Below are 16,113 nucleotides of genomic sequence, written 5' to 3'. Positions count from 1 at the left end.
AACTGATCCTCCAAAACCCTCCTGAACCATTTCTTCCACTGCTTCCTCTAACCTCAGTTCTTTTCTTCTGCATCCTTCCTCAGCTTCTGGGACATTCGATCTCCCACAATATACTACAATTCTTTGCTGTATGAGTCTATATCTCTTCAATAAGACTTGTGAGCTCTATGAAAACATGATCCATGTAATCCTCACAAGTAGCAATGGGCCTGTCCTAAAGCAAATACTTAATAAATGTTGATTAAATTGATTGAGGAGTGGGGGGATCAGAAAAGGTTTCGGTGCAGGGCCAAAAAGATCCCTTTAGGGCATCTCACTTCAGGGAAGACTATTAATGCATTGTTGTTGGCAGCCGTCCTGCAAACCTGAGGACAGACAGCGTGTCATAGGCAGCCTGTAAGATGGCCCTTAATGATCCCACGGGCTAGCAACCACACTCTTGTGTAATCTCTCTTCTTGAGTGTGGGCTATGCTTAATAACTCACTTCTAAACAATAGAATAAGGCAGAAATGATGGCACGTCTTTTCCAAGATTGGGTTATAGAAACTCTGTGGCATCCTTCTTGGGTACTATCTCAAGTTCGTCATTTGCTCACTCAGGCCAAATGCTGTGCTGTGAGAAATAGCCATATGGAAAGACTCACAGGGTAACAGCTTGATCACATCTTGGGAGAGACCTTAAGCCAAAGTTACCTGTCTAAGCCGTGTCCCAACTCATGACCTATGAAAACTATGTTTATGGTTTTTTGGTTGTTGTTTTTTGTTTTTGTTTTTTTTAAAAAAAGGTCTCACTCTATCGCCCATACTGGAGTGCAGTGGTATCATCACGGCTCACTGCAGCTTCAAACTCCTGAGCTCAAGCTGTCCTCCCACCTCAGCTTCCCAAGTAGCTGGGACTACAGGTGTATGCCACCATGGCTAGCTATTTTTTTGTTGTTTTTTGTGAAGATGGAGTCTCACTATGTGCCCAGGCTGGTCTCAAACTCCTGGGCACAAGTGATCCTTCCGCCTCAGTCTCCCAAAGTGCTGGAATTACAGGCATAAGCCACTGCACCTGGTCTATGTTTTAAGCCACTAAGTTTTGGGGTAATTTGTTATATAACAACATACAATTATTTCAGAGCTTAGAAGAGAGGAAAAAAAAAAAAGCAGAAAATAGCAGAGTTAGGACCCTAAGCATATATACCTGGCAACCATTCAACTTCTGGGTTTTCTGTGATGTGAGATAATCGGTTTCCTTAATATTTACACCATTATGAGTCATGTTTTTCTGTTACCTGAAGTAGAAAACATCCTAATTGATATAAAACTAAATGTCCATCATAAGAGAATGATGTATTACATAGTATAGTGTATTCATAGAATAACATACAACAATTAAATGAAAAAAGAAAAGAAAAGAAATGAAACTTCTTTGGGAGGCTGAGGTGGGTGGATCACTTGAGCCCAGGAGTTCAAGATCAGCCTTGGCAACACATTGAGACTTTCTCTCTATTAAAAATAAAAATAGGTCTGGCATGGTGACTCATACCACTTTGGGAGGCCGAAGTGGGTGGATCACCTGAGGTCAGGAGTTTGAGACCAGCCTGGTCAACATGGTGAAACCCCGTCTCTACTAAAAATACAAAAATCAGCCGGGCATGGTGGCACGTGCCAGTAAGTCCCAGCTACTTGAGAGGCTGAGGCAGGAGAATTGCTTGAACTCCAGCCTGGGCAACAGAGCGAGACTCTGTCTCAAAAAATAAAATTAAATTAAAAAATAAAAAATTATAACAAATTATACAGATGCCGTGTGGCCAGAAAAAAATTAAATAAATGAACAAACAATTAGCCACATATGGTGGTGTGTGTCTGTAATCCCAGCTACACGAGAGACCAACGCAGGAAGATCCGTTGAGCCCGGGAGTTCCAGGTTGCAGTGAGCTATGATCGCACCATTGCACTTTAAACTGGGTGACAGAGCGAGACCTTGTCTCAGAAAAAAGAAATGAAACAGATCTACATGTATCATCATGCATAGACCTCAATACATGATATGAATTTTAAGAAACAAGTGGCAGGATAATGTAAGGTCCATGAGAATAGAAACTTTATTTGGTGTATTGCTGTATCGTCAAAGTTAGAACAATGCCTAGCACAGAGTAAAGTAGAATGAATGATATGCTCATTATGATTCCATTTGCGTAAACACACATATTCTTATGCAAATAATACCATATTTTTTGAAGGTAGTAAATATATCTAAAAGTATTTCCATAGGCCTAGGAAGATACAGGGATATGTAACAAACACATAATAGAGGATACTTTTTTTTTTTTTTTGAGATGAAATCTCACTCTGTCACCCAGGCTGGAGTGCAGTGGCGTGATCTGCCTCCCGGGTTCAAGCGATTCTCCTGCCTTGGCCTCCTGAGTAGCCGGGATTACAGGCACACACCACTGCACCTGGCTAATTTTTTGTATTTTTAGTTTCACCATGTTGGCCAAGCTGGTCTTGAACTCCTGACCTCAGGTAATCTGCCTGCCTCGGCCTCCCAAAGTGAGCAACCGGGCCCGGCCAGAGGATACTTTTGAAAAGGGAGCTAGAGGTACAAAATTGGGAGTGGACAAAAGGAACCTTAATATATCTGAAATGTTCTAATTTTATTTTAAGAACCACTACTGGACCAAGTGTGGTGGCTTATGCCTGTAATCCCTGCACTTTGAGAGGCAAACATGGGGAGATCACTTGAGCTCAGGAGTTCGAGACCATTCTGGGCAAAATGGCAAAACCCTATCTCTACAAAAAATGCAAAAATTAGCTGGACTTGGTGGCTTGCACCTGTAGTCCCAGCTACTTGGGAGGCTGAGGTGGGAGGATAACTTGAGCCCAGGAGGCAGAGGTTGCAGTGAGCCACCAAGGTTGCTCTACTGCACTCTAGCCTGGGTGACAAAGCAAGACCCTGTCACAAAAAAAAAAAAAAAAAAAAGAACCACTACTGTGTAATTCTACTGTGTAATTTAAAATGAATACACTATAAGCTGGGCACAGTAATACATACCAGTAGTCCCAGCTACTCAGGAACGGAGGTAAGAGGATTACTTGAGCCCAGGAGTTCAAGGATATAGTACACTATAATCATGCCTGTGAATAGCCACTATACTCCAGCCTGGGCAACGTAGTGAGACTCCATCTCTACAAAAAAATTTAAAACTTAGCTGGGTATGGTGGTGTGCACCTGTAATCCCAGCTACTAAGAAGGCTAACATGGGAGGATCCCTTGAGCCTAGGAGTTCCAGGCTGCAGTGAGCTATGACTGAGCCACTGTACTCCAGCCTAGGCAATAGAGTGAGACCCTGTCTTTAAAAAAGTAATAATAATTAAAAAAAAAAAAAAACCCTTAGAAGAAAACATATGAGAAAATCTGCGTGACCTTAGATTTGGCAATAATATCTTGACTATGACATCAAAAGCACAGGCAACACGATGAAGAGTTCTGGAGACGGATGGTGGTGATAGCTATACAACATTATGAATGTATTTAATACTGTTGAACTGGCCACTTAAAATGGTTACAGCGGTAAGTTTTATGTTATGTGTATTTTACCATAACGAAAAAACAACTGGGAAAAAAGCATAGGCAACTATCCTCTTGTCTCAACCTCCCAAAGTGCTGGGATTACAGGCGAGAGCCACCGTGCCTGGCCACAAAAGTCTTAAATGGACATCTCTCCAAATAATGTATTCAAGTGTCCAATAACTACATGAAAAGATACATAATATCATTAGTCATATCAAAACTACCATGAGCTCTTTCTCCCTTTGTCCGCCATCGTAGTCTATGGAGGTTGACTCCAAACCTTGCCATGTCTTTTCACAAGATTTTCAGGATCAAGCAATTCCTGACCAATAAACAAAAGCAAATTTTGCCCACTCCCCAGTGGATTCACATGAAAACTGGTAATAAAATCATTTACAGCTGGGTGCTGTGGCTCACGCCTCTACTCCCCGCACTTTGGGAGGCTGAGGCGGGTAGATCACTTGAGGTCAGGAGTTTGAGACCAGCCTGGCCAACATGGTGAAACCCCCATCTCTACTAAAAATACAAAAATTAGCCGGGCATGGTGTCAGGAATCTGTAGTCTCAGCTACTCAGGAGGCTGAGACAGGAGAATTGCTTGAACCCGAGAGGCGGGTGAGCCGAGATCCCGCCACTGCAGTCTAGCCTGGGTGATAGAGCAAGACTCTGTCTCTAAAATAAAATAAAATAATGTACAACTCCAAGAAGAGACACTGGAGAAGAACTAAGCTGTTCAGGTGTATGACTTAACCCTTGCCTGGCATAGCCTTAAGTCTTGTTTACAATTTGGTATCTTATTGCCACGCAGAGTCTGTTCAGTCTTCTGTTCTCTATTTAAATGTTAATACTGGTCTGTTGTGTCTAAACAACAAAAGGGATGGTACAATGAGGCGTGTCTGACCTCCCATCCTGTATGGCTGGGAACTTGGTTTCTCCCCCCCCAACCCCCAGACAGAGTCTCGCTCTGTTGCCTAGGCTGGAGTACAGTGGTGTAATCTCAGCTCACTGCAAGCTTCTTCTCCCAGGTTCACACCATTCTCCTGCCTCAGTCTCCCCAGTAGCTAGGACTACAGGTACCCGCCACCACACCTGGCTAATTTTTAGTTTTTTGTTTTGTTTTGTTTTGTTTTTTAGACAGAGTCTTGCTCTGTCGCCCAGGCTGGAGTGCAGTGGCCGGATCTCAGCTCACTGCAAGCTCCGCCTCCCGGGTTTATGCCATTCTCCTGCCTCAGCCTCCCGAGTAGCTGGGACTACAGGCGCCCGCCACCTCGCCCGGCTAGTTTTTTGTACTTTTTAGTAGAGACGGGGTTTCACTGTGTTAGCCAGGATGGTCTCGATCTCCTGACCTCGTGATCCACCCGTCTAGGCCTCCCAAAGTGCTGGGATTACAGGCTTGAGCCACCGCGCCCGGCCTAATTTTTCGTATTTTTAGTAGAGACGGAGTTTCACTGTGTTAGCCAGGATGGTCTCAATCTCCTGACCTCGTGATCCACCCGCCTCAGCCTCCTGAAGCGCTGGGATTACAGGCATGAGCCACTGCGCCTGGCCAGAACTCGGTTTCTTTAAGGTTTCTTTGGGTTCCCCTTGGCTAAGAGGAGGTCTGTTCCATCGGTTGGAGGCTCAAGATTTTTAGTTTACAGGTATTTTGTTCATTTGATTAAAATATATAATTAATAAAAAGAAAGAGCCAAAGCCTAGGGAGGCAATGTATTCATATTAGCTTTCTATGGCTGCTACAACAGATTTCCTCAAATTTAGTGGTTTAAAACACTTTTTTTTTTTCTTGATACAGAGTCTCTGTTGCCCAGGCTGGAATGCAGTGGCACGGTCATGGCTCACTGCAGTCTCAAACTCCCAGGCTCAAGTGATCCTTCCACCCCAGCCTCCCTACTAGTTAGGATTACAGGCACGTGCCACCACATCCAGCTAATTTTTGTTTTTGTAGACAGAATTTTGCCATGTTGCCCAGGCTGGTCTTGAACTCCTGGGCTCAAGTAATCTGGCCTCCTCAACCTCCCAAAGTGCTGGGATTACAAGTGTGGGCCACCATGTGCAGCCTCACAGATTTATTCTTACAGTTCTGAATGTTAGAAGTTCGAAATCAGTTTTGCTGGGCTGAAAGTCAAGGTGTTGGCGGAGCTGCTACTTTCTGGAGGCTCTCCGGGGAAAATCCGTTTCCTTACCTTATTCCATCTTCTGATGGCTACCTTCATTCTTGGTCTTGTGGCCCTTTCCTCCATCTCCAAAGTGCAATAATCCAATTTTTGCTTCCATCATTACATCCTCTTCTCTTTCTGACTGACTCCTCCTGCATCCCTCTTATAAGGACTGTGATTACATCCTGCCCACACAGATAATCTCCCCATCTCAAGACCCTAAACTTAATCACATCTACAGAGTCCCTTCTGCCAAAGTAACATTCACAGGTTCTAGGGATTAGGACTTGGACATCTTGGGGAGCCATTATTCCAGCTACTCTTGCCCTTCCTGTGGTTGAGTTACATGAGCCAGTATTTTTTTTTATTTATTTTTTATTTTTTGGCTTAAGCTAGTTCAAGTTAGGTTTCAGTCATTTGTAACTGACACTCTTAATTTAAAAATAGATCTTCTTGGCCAGGTGCGGTGGCTCACACCTGTAATCCCAACACTTTGGGAGGCCGAGGCGGGTGGATCACCTGAGGTCAGGAGTGTAAAACCAGTCTGGCCAAGATGGTGAAACCCCATCTCTACTAAAAATACAAAAATTAGCTGGGCGTGGCGGCGGGCACCTGTAATCCCAGCTACTCAGGAGGCTGTGAGGCAGGAGAATCACTTGAATCCGGGAGGCAGAGGTCGCTGTGAGCCAAGATCACACCATTGCACTCCAGCCTGGGCAATAAGAGTGAAACTCCATCTCAAAAGAAAAAAAATATAGATCTTCCCTTGGCTGGGCACTGCGGCTCATGCCTGTAATCCCAGCACTTTGGGGACAGAGGCAGGACGATCACTTAAGCCCAGGAGTTCAAGATCAGTGTGGGCAACATAGTGAGACTCATCTCTACAAAAATAAGTAAATAAATAAATAAATGTAAAAAATAAAAAAAAATAAATAGATCTCTCTTACAAGATAAGGGAGGTTCAAGAATTGTGTGTAATAAGCTGGGCATAGTGGCTCATGCCTGTAGTCCCAGCACTTTGGGAGTCCAAGTGGGGCAGATCTCTTGAGCCCAAGAGTTTGAGACAAGCCTAAGCAGCATGGCGAAACCCCATCTCTACGAAAAATACAAAAATTAGCTGGGTGTGGTGGTGCCCACCTGTAGTCCCAGCTACAGGACTGAGGCTGAGGTGGGAGGATCATTGGAGCCTGGGAGGTCGAGGGTACAGTGAGCTGTGATCATCCTACTGTACTCCAGTCTGGGCAACAGAGTAAGACCCTTCTCAAAAGAGAAAAGTAAAAAGAATTTTGTGTAATAAACAAAACATTCTTTGGAACTAAGCTTTCACATCACCTGTTCTCTAAATTTATCAATATCCTATCTTTTTTGGTTTTTTTGTTTATTTGCATGGTACTTTACATTAAATAGGGCAACCCAAAAGCCCAAGAGACAAAAGCAGCCAGGTTCGGTGGCTCACACCTGTAATCTCAGCACTTTGGGAGGCCGAAGCAGACAGATCATTAGGTCAGGAGTTCGAGACCAGTCTGGCCAACACAGTGAAACCCCGTCTCTACTAAAAATATAAAAAATTAGCCAGGTGTGCTGGTGTGCGCCTGTAATCTCAGCTACTCGGGAGGCTGAGGCAGGAGAATGGCATGAACCCAGGAGGTGGAGGTTGCAGTGAGCCGAGATCGTGCCACTGCACTCCAGCCTGGGCGACAGAACGAGACTCCATCTCAGAAAAAAAAAAAAAGCGATAAAAGCAGCAAAGAGACAACTGTCACTTCACTCATGTCCTCCAACCTCCTGAAGCTGATCACGCTATTTTTCAAAACATCAGGAAATGACTGAAGGTTCAAGCTAGGTGGTCACGGTGATTTCAGGCCAACCACTGCAGGTCTGGGATTCCCAGTGCTCTGTTTAGGGAGATTTTCTACATCCTGGTGACTGACATCCAAATCTGTTTTTCCTGTTCTGGTTCCTAGCATCGAATCTCAATTGCCTACTTGACTTTTCCACCTGTATGTCCCACATAAAGTTAAAACTCAGAACATTCACAACCAAATTTATTGTCTTCCCCTCGAAATCTGTATATTTAACATATTATTTGTCTCTCTTAGTTACATTACTATCCACTCTTTCCCTCAAGCTATAAGCCTCCTAGACCACCACAAAGCCCCTCTCACCACACATTCAATGGGTCATGGAGTCTTACTGACTTCGAAACTGACTTCAGAGCCAGGCACAGTGTCTCACACCTGTAATCCCAGCACTTTGGGAGGCTGGGTGGATCCCTTGAGGCCAGGAGTTTGTGACCAGCCTGGCCAACATGGAGACATTGTATCTACTAAAAATACGAAAATTAGCCGGGCATAGTGGCAGGCACCTGTGATCCCAACTACTCAGGAGACTGAGGCAAGAGAATCACTTGAACCCAGGAGGTGGAGGTTGCAATGAGATGTGATTGTGCCACTGCACTCCAGCCTGAGTGACAGAGCTAGACCCTAAGAAAAAAGAACCCAAAAAGCACACAAAAAGAAAACACACTGAATCAATGAAAAAAATCAATTATTCCATAATGATATTCAAAAAAGTAAAAACTCATTTGTGCCCATTCAAAATAGACGTTTAAACAGGCTCTTAAAAATCGGTAAGACAGGAGGATTACTTATGGCCAGGAGTTCCAGACCAGCCTGGGCAACATAGTGAGACCCCCATCTCTACAAAAAATTAATAATAAAACTAGCCAGGCTTGGTAGTATGTGCCTATAGTCCTAGCTACTTCAGCAGCTCAGGCAGGAGGATTGCTTGAGCCATGGAGTTTAAGGCTGCACTACTGCACTCCAGCCTGGGTGACAGAGGGAGATCTTGTATCAAAAAAAAAAGCGGGGGGGCCAGGCACAGTGGTTCATGCGTATAATCCTAGCACTTTGGGAGGCTGGGTAGATCAGTTGAGGTCAGGAGTTCGAGACCAGCCTGGCCAACACGGCGCTACTAAAAATACAAAAATTAGCCAGGCTTGGTGGTGCACGTCTGTAATCCCAGCTACTTGGAAGGCTGAGGCAGGAGAATCGCTTGAACCCAGGAGGCAGAGGTTGCAGTGAGCTGAGATCATGCCACAGCACTCTAGCCTGGACAACAGAGTGAGACTCCATCCAAAACACACACACACATATACACACACACACACTTTCTGATCATAAGGGAGGACACTTATTTACACAATGGAAGGTTTAAACTACCATTACCCTAATCCAGTGGTCAATTTAGCTTCACTTGGCAAATTAATCAGATATGATGTTATTATGGTCTTCAGATGCTGCACAACATGAATCATGCAACATCTCCAAAGATGTATTCTAGCCAGAATGTTTAACTTAAATACACCAAGTGTTTAGATATAACTTTCAGTTAGAGGAAACACAGCCAATAGAGATACAAGCTAAAAACCACGAGGGAAAAAAGCAACCAATGCTTCTCAAACTACAGCACTTACACTATAATTTATTACAGCCAAAGGATACAAAGCAAAATCAGCACCTGGGATGAAGTCCAAAGGAAACTGGGCACAAGTTTCAAGAGTACCTTCCCAGTGGAGTCACTTAATTCCTCCAGCATCTAATTGTGACAACACTTGTGAAGTGGTATCTACCAGGGAAGCTTGCCTGAGCCTAGGAATCCAGGGTTTTATCAGGGATCAGCTACATAGGCTGCCTACTTTACCACTCTGCCTGGTGCAAACCAAAATTTCACACTCCCAGATGGAAAATAGATGTTCAGTATAAACTATATTGTTTGCACAAACAGTTTAGACTCACTGAGCTACTTTTGGTTTTTTTTGAGACAGAGTTTTGCTCTTGTTGCCCAGGCTAGAGTGCGATCTAAGCTCACTGCAACCTTCACCTCCCGGGTTCAAGGGATTCTCCTGCCTCAGCCTCCCAGGTAGCTGGGATTACAGGCGTGCGATACCATGCCCGGCTGATTTTTTGTACTTTTAGTAGAGACAGGGTTTCACTATGTTGGCGCGGCTGGTCTCGAACTCCTGATCTCAGGCAATCCACCCACCTAGGCCTCCCAAAGTGCTGGGATTACAGGCATGAGCCACTGCGCCCAGCCACAGTGAACCACTTTTATGTGGAATTTGGAAACACTTCTGAAATCCTAAGTTCCGAGATGCCAACCAAAAGCCAAACTTGAGAGCAGACCTTTCAAAGAGCTACTGTAGTCTCAAACCTACTATGTTAATTACTTTCTGCACAATATGTAATGCTGTGGCTGAAACTTGGGGTGGAAGTTGAATGAGTTTGTCAAATGGACAACAGGAGATGGTAGAAGGACATTAAAGGTAACGTTGGGAGGCTGAGGCAGGAGAATTGCTTGAACCCAGGAGGGCGGAGGTTGCAGTGAGGCAAAATCACACCACTTCACTCCAGCCTGGGTGAGAGAACGTAACTCCATCTCAATAAATAAATAAATAAAGGCAATGGGAATAGAATGAATAAAGGCGAAGGGGTGTGAAAGGATGCCCCAGTTGGAGAACCTACCACAGTGCTAAAGTTCATCCAGCGGGGCTTGATGCTTGAGAGAGTATCGGAAGTGGGCGGAAAAGGAAGTAGAATATACTGGGCCTCTTATACCACATGACATTTTAACTTTATCCAGTAAGAAACAGGAAGCCATTCAAGTACTACAGGTAAGAAAGACAGGGCACGGTGGTTCACGCCTGTAACCCCAACACTTTGGGAGGCCAAGGCAGGCAGATCACGAGGTCAAAAGATCGAGACCATCCTGGCCAACATGGTGAAACCCCCCTCTACTAAACCCCCCTCTACTAAAAATACAAAAAAATTAGCTGGGTGTGGTGGCACGCACCTGTAGTCTCATCTACTCAGGAGGCTGAGGCAGGAGAATCACTTGAACCTGGGAGGCAGAGGTCGCATTCAGCCGAGGTTGCAGTGAACCAAGATCTCACCACTGCACTCGCGCCACTGCACTCCAGCCTGGCAACACAGCAAGGCTCTGTCTCAAAAAAGAAAATTATCCAGCAGGCCGGGCGCGGTGGCTCATGCCTGTAATCCCAGCACTTTGGGAGGCTGAGGCAGGTGGATCACCTGAGGTCAGGAGTTCAAGACCACCCTGGCCAACATGGTGAAACCCCATCTCTACTAAAAATACAAAAAATAGCCAGGCGTGATGGCAGGTGCCTGTAATCCCAGCTACTCAGGAGGCTGAGGCAGGAGAATCTCTTGAACCCAGGAGGCAGAGGTTGCAGTGAGCTGAGATTACACCATTGCACTCCACCCTGGGTGACAACTGTGAAACTCTGTCTCAAAAAAATAAAATAAAATAAAATAAAATAAAATAAAAATAAATAAAATTACCCAGCCTGAGAAGTGGACTAGGATTGCAGCAAAGATGTGCCCCTGGGCCCCTGCTGGGCTTGGTATTTCCGCCGTTCTCCTCAAGAGCACCCCTTCGGTTCTGGACCAATCTCAGGTTCTGATTCAAACAACACTTCTTTACATCCTGTTAGTAAAAGCTAATCTGTGGCCACCTCTAATAGTTTGAGATATATTCTTAGAGATGAGAAATAAAAAGACTATTAGGAGGTAACCCAGATACCATTCTGATCCCCACATGGTGGATTCATTGTCCCACCCCACCCACACTAGCCCACTAGCCTTGACTGTCATCTCTCTGTCTTTTTTTAAATTTTTTTGAGATGGAGTCTTACTCTTCTTGCCCAGGCTGGAGTACAGTGGCGCGATCGCAGTTCACTGCAACCTCCATCTCCTGGGTTCAAGCAATTCTCCTGCCTCAGCCTCCTGAGTAGCTGGGATTACAGGCTCCTGCCACCATGCCTAGCTAATTTTTTTATTTTTTAGTAGAGATCAGGTTTCACCATTTGAACTCCTGTCCTCAGGTGATCCACCTACTTAGCCTCCCAAAGTGCTATGATTACAGGCATGAGCCACCGCACTGGCCTTTTTTTTTTTTTTTTTCGGAGACAGAATCTTGCTGTGTCACCCAGGCAGTAGTGTAGTGGTACAACAGCTCACTGCAGTCTCAAGCGATCCTCTCACCTCAGCCTCCTGAGTAGCTGGGACTAAAGGCACACACCACCACACCCAGCTAATTTTTTTAATTTTGTAGAGATAGGGTCTTGCCACATTGCCCATCATGGTCTTGAACTCCTGGGGTCAAGCAGTCCTCCCACCTCAGCCTTCCAAAGTGCTAGGATTACAGGTATGAGCCACTGTGCCCAGCCTAATCTTTATCTCTGTTATAGCAGTTAAAACATACTCTCTGATATTACATACTCAGTAGATACTTTTATGTCTATCACTAGATTAGACATACTAGAGTAAGAAAAACTAGAGTTTGAGGCCGGGCGTGGTGGCTCACACCGGTAATCCCAACACTTTGGGAGGCCAAGGCGGGCAGATCACGTGAGATCAGGAGTTAGAGATCAGCCTGGCCAACACGGTAAAACCCCATCTCTAATAAACATACAAAAATTAGCTTGGTATGGTGGTGCACGCCTGTAGTCCTAACTACCTGGGAGGCTGAGGCAGGAGAATTTTTGAACCTGGGAGGCGGAGGTTGCAGTGAGCCGAGATCGCACCATTGCACTCCAGCCTGGGTGACAAGAGTGAGACTCTATCTCAAAAAAAAAAAAAAGAAAAGAAAAACTATAGTTTAATCTCTTTGAGAGCAAGAACTATATCTTAAGCCCTATAGTTTAGTTTACACATGCACACACAGAGTCAGTCTTTAAGCAACTGAAATGTATGCTGAACTGTAGCCAGTTCCTGTCCCTTAGCAAAGCCATTTCCCTGGGATTGTTCATCTCCCATGGCAACAATACACAGTAGGATGTGTTGGAAAATGGTTCTCATTTTCCACAAGGAGGAAATAAAAAGCCAGCCCAACAAATATAAGGCATCACCTGCACTGCCAGGTCCCAGCAAGGAGTCCAGGTCTGGGCCGTTCTTGGAAGCACTCACACAAAGACCAAATAGAAAACTGGTGACAATGAGGGCTGTTCAGACCCTCAGCAGGGTAGCTCAGGACTCTGCCTCTATGGCACAGGGGATGAACCCTGACAGCACTCACTGGAGAATCAATGGACATTATTTTGAGCATGTAATTGGATTGGGAGTGGTGGGGGTGGAGGGGTTGTTTTCCAATAATATGCAAAGCAGCTTACATACTCCACTCCCAGGATCTGTTACATAGTATTCAAAAATATCCTGTGGCTTCTGCCACTTCAACAAAAATCCCCTCTATCCCTTGGATTATCCCTGAATAACTTATGCTATGCAAGTATGAGTAACCAGAACTCTTCTTTAAGATAAATGAGTAGTTTGCGACCACCCTGGCTAACATAGTGAGACCCTGTCTCTAAAAGCAAATAAATAAATAAAAAGAGAATAAGTAATGTGCAGTCACTGGCTTTTGGGCTGGTCATCTGGTGTTGGCAAAAGGACACAGATTTGCAATCTAAGGACTAGTGTTCGAGCATGGGCTCTGTACCTAACTAGCCGTGTGATCTTGACAAAACCTTTACCTTTCCTAGTCTGTTTCTTTATCATCACTTATGAAGAAATCCCTAACAGAAACCACCCTGAGGATTAAATGCTATAATGTAGGCACTTTGCAAACTGTAAAGCACTGCCCTGGGCTAAGTGTGTGGTTCACACCAGGAATCCCAGCACTTTGGGAGGCTGAGGCAGGAGGATCACTTGAGCTCAGGAGTTTGAGACCAGCCTGGGCAATATAGGGAAACCCTGTCTCTACAAAAAAAAAAAAATATATATATATATATATTTTTTTTAATTAGCTGGGCAAGGTGGTGTCCACCTGTAGTCCTTGCTACTCAGGAGGCTGAGGCAGTAGGATCACTTGAGTGTGGGAGTTCAGGGTTACAGTGAGCTATGATCATACCACTACACTAGTGAAACCCTGTCTCAAAAAAAAAAAAAAAAAAATTGCAGGCTGGGTGTGGTAGCTCATGCCTGTATTCCCAGCACTTCAGGAGGTCGACGCAGGCGGATCACCTGAGGCCAGGAGTTCACGACCAGCCTGGCCAACAAGGTGAAACCCCGTCTCTACTAAAAATACAAAAAATAGCTGGGTATGGTGATGGATGCCTGTAATCCCAGCTACTCGGGAGGCTGAGGCAGGAGAATCGCTTGAACCCGGGAGGTGGAGGTTGCAGTGAACTATGATCGTGCCACTGCACTCCAGCCTGGGCAACAGAGACTCCATCTATAAAACAAAACAAAACAAAAAAGTTGTAAAGCATTGGCCAAACATCAGTCACGTACTGTATTGGAAAATTGGAAGCTCTGAGGCCTGAGGCCTGACATAGAGCTGGTGCTCAGTATTTGTAGAATGAATAAGGAAATACTTGTAGTATAAATGACTACATTACACCAATGAGCTATATGATCTCAAGCAAAAATAATTCATATCTGTCTCTCTTTGGCCTCGTCTGATACTACTTTCCCCCTTGTTCACTGGGCTCCAGCCTTGCTTTCCTTTTTCCTGTTCCTCCAACACATCAAGCTCTCTCCTGCCGCAGGGCCTTTGCACCTGCTGTTCTCTCTGCTAGAACACTCTTGCCCAGCTTTTTGCATGGCTACCCCTTCTCATTAATCAGGTCTTAGCTCAAATGTCATTTTCCCAGAGGCTTCCCCTGACAGCACCCTGACTAATGTTCCTAACATCATTCACCTGAGATGCAATCCTCTTTTATCTTCTCCTTAGCACTTACTACTGTTAACCTTTTTTTGTTTTTGTTTTTGTTTTTTTTGAGACAGAGTCTCACTCTGTCGCCCAGGCTGGAGTGCAGTGGTGCAATCTTGGCTCACTGCAAGCTCCGCCTCCCGGGTTCATGCCATTTTCCTCCCTCAGCCTCCCGAGTAGCTGGGACTACAGGCGCCCGCCACCACGCCTGGCTAATTTTTTTGTATTTTTAGTAGGGATAAGGTTTCACCATGTTAGCCAGGATGGTCTCGATCTCCTGACCTCATGATCTGCCTGCCTTGGCCTCCCAAAGTGCAGGGATTACAGGCGTGAGCCACCGCACCCGGCCTACTGTTAACTTTTTTATTGTACTCCACTACAATAAAAAATACTAGAGCTTCCCTGTCTTGTTCACTACTATACTTCCATGCTCAAAATATCATCTAGCTCATAGTAAATTCTCCGTATTTGAACAAATGAGGTTGAAATAAGCTAGTAATATTAAAAACTTCATTCATTAAACAAATATTTTGTATGTACCTAGGAGGGTCCATGTTCTATTTCAAAGTGCTGGAGATTCGGGTGCAATGAAAAGAGACAAAAGGCTGGGCGTGACATGTGCCTGTAATCCCAGCACTTCGGGAGGCGGAGGTGGGACGATTACGAGGTCAGGGGTTCGAGATCAGCCTAGCTAACATAGTGAAACCCTGTCTTTACCAAAAATACAAAAATTAGCTGGATGCGGTGGCATGTGCCTGTAATCCCAGCTACTCGGGAGGCTGAAGCAGGAGAATTGCTTGAACCCGGGAGGCAGAAGTTGCAGTGAGCCGAGATCGCATCACTGCACTCCAACATGGCGACAGAGCAAAACTCCATCTCAAAAAAACAAAAAAAGAAAGAAAAAGAAAAGAAAATAGACAAAAATCCCTGCCTTCCTGGGGCTTGCCTTCTAGTAGGTAGACAGACAATAAACAAGATAAAAAGTAAAATATATATGAAATAAAGCAGGAAAGGAGGACATGAAGTATGTGTGGAAAAGTAACATTTTAGATGAGATAGCCAGAGAAGGTATTTTAGATACAGTAGCTAGAGAAGGAAGTGGGAGACTGAGCCATGAAGATACATGGGAGAAATGCACCCCAGGAGGCCTGTGTAACCGGGACAGGAATTAAGGAGTTGGAGACTGAGTGACACATCAGGATCAGGGAGGTTAAGTGAAGTCAGATTGTACAGGGCCTTGTTGGTCAAAGTAAGGACTTTGGCTTTTACTAACAGTGAGATGGGAAGCTGTTGGAGGATTTGAGAACCTAAGTGTCATGATCTGACTTGTTATAAGAGGATCCCTGGGACTGCTGTACTGTGAATACCAATGAGGTGGCTACTACAATAACCTAGGCAAGAGATGATGGCTCCCAAAGACACGGGAAGGAGCAGCTCTGGGGTTGGAAGATAAAATTTGGGGTCTGACAGCTACATTGGAGAAGCCTATTAGCCATTTGAGTGAACTGTGGAAGAGGCAACTGGATGTGTACAGATCCGGAGTCTCGGAAAATCAGAGCTGGGAGCCGGCACTTGGAACTCAACAAGTAGTATCTATTATTAGTAATACGGAACCTCAGCTGTACTACTACTTACTAGCAGCGAACTGTTGAGTTAACCATTTCTAGGT

This window comes from Chlorocebus sabaeus, chromosome 23, assembly GCF_047675955.1.
Source record: "Chlorocebus sabaeus isolate Y175 chromosome 23, mChlSab1.0.hap1, whole genome shotgun sequence".
In the NCBI taxonomy this organism is placed as follows: domain Eukaryota; kingdom Metazoa; phylum Chordata; class Mammalia; order Primates; family Cercopithecidae; genus Chlorocebus; species Chlorocebus sabaeus.
The sequence above is the reverse complement of the archived record's forward strand: the minus strand, read 5'-3'. Positions refer to the sequence as shown.